This window comes from Macaca mulatta, chromosome X (assembly GCF_049350105.2).
Source record: "Macaca mulatta isolate MMU2019108-1 chromosome X, T2T-MMU8v2.0, whole genome shotgun sequence".
In the NCBI taxonomy this organism is placed as follows: Eukaryota; Metazoa; Chordata; class Mammalia; order Primates; family Cercopithecidae; genus Macaca; species Macaca mulatta.
The window spans coordinates 88,694,806-88,696,300 of record NC_133426.1 but is presented as its reverse complement, the minus strand read 5'-3'; the positions used below and the strand labels follow the sequence as shown (position 1 = coordinate 88,696,300).

The following is a 1,495-nucleotide window of genomic DNA, read 5'->3' as shown; positions in this document are numbered from 1 at the left end:
CGTGCAATATCATCTCGTTTAAAATGGCTTATATCCAAAAGACAGGCAATAAGAAATGCTGGCAAGGATATGGAGAAAAGGGAACCCTCATACACTGTTGATGCAAATGTGAATTAGTACAACCTCTATGGAGAATAATTGGGAGGTTCCTCAAAAAACTAAAAATTGAGTTACTATATGATTCAGTAATCTCACTGCTTGGTATATACCCAAAAGAAAGGAAATCAGTATATCAAAGAGATGTCTGCACTCTCATGTTTGTTGCACTGCTCTTGACAACAGCCAAGATTCAGGAGCAACCTAAGTGTCCATCAACCAATGAATGGGTAAAGAAAGTGTGGTACTAATACACAATAGAGTACCATTCATATAATATATCATGCTGATTCTTCTCAAATTGATTCACAGGATTAATTAAATTCTCATCAAAACTAGCAAAGACTTTTATAGACATAGACAAACTTCTAACATTTATAAGAAAAGTTTTAGGCACTAGAATAGCCAAAAACATTTTTTTCCCCTTTTAATTACATTTATTTTAATGCTGAATGTACTCCCGTGCCATAAGTTTTTGTTTCTTCAGTTTCTTCTGGGATATCTTTTTCTTCTGGGCACCCTCCTCTTCTGGTTTAGGAACAATCTGTTCCTTTTCAGTAAGGATCATCTCAATGTGGCAGGGAGAGCTCATGTATGGGTTAATCCGACCATGAGCTCTGTAGGTCCCGGCGCATCTTAGGTGCTTTGTTCACTTGGATATGCTCGATGACCAGAGAATCTACATCTAAACACTTAAGTTCAGCATTACTGTCTGCATTTTTAAGCATGTGCAGCAAAAATTCAGCACTCTTTTTGGGCCACCGACCTTGTGTCCAGCCCCACTGCTTGGCCTGGGCACACCTGCCAACTCCACCATTGTAATGTCGGAATGGTACGCACTGTTTCTGTAAAGTGACATCTTTCAGATACTTCGTGGCTTTTCGAATATGCATGCCCTTGATGGCCTGGGCAGTTTCACGAGTGTTCTTAAAGTGAACACGAAGATTGGAACCTCTTGATTTGCATGATTTCGTGGGGTTCTCTGGGTCAAGTGAATAGTGAACCATTTTCACAGATTACCTCAGGCCGCTTAGGGAAAGAGCGCCAAAAACATTTTTTAAAAAGAACAATATAGTCAGAAGAATCACTCCACTAGACAGCAAGTCCTTCTATATAGTCAGGCTAATTAAGATAGTGCGATATTGGTGGAGATATAGTCATAAAAATAAATGAAACAGAGATATCAATGGAACAGAGTAAAAAATCCAGAAATAGATTAGTAGAAATATTCTGAACTGATTTGCGGCAATGGTTTAGAATCAACACAATGGAGAAACAGTAGACTTTTCAACAAATGGGACTGAAGCAATTGGCCATCCATAGGCAAAACAAACAAACAAAAAGTCATAAACTTTGACCTAAGTCTCACATTTTTAACCAAAAAGAACTAAAAATAGAT

The 1,495-nt window shown here is 38.1% G+C and overlaps 1 pseudogene; it reads right to left on the bottom strand.

Moving 5' to 3' along the window:
- Positions 1–538: 538 nt before the first annotated feature.
- Positions 539–1,138, bottom strand: LOC709778 (large ribosomal subunit protein uL22 pseudogene; annotated as a pseudogene).
- Positions 1,139–1,495: the final 357 nt, after the last annotated feature.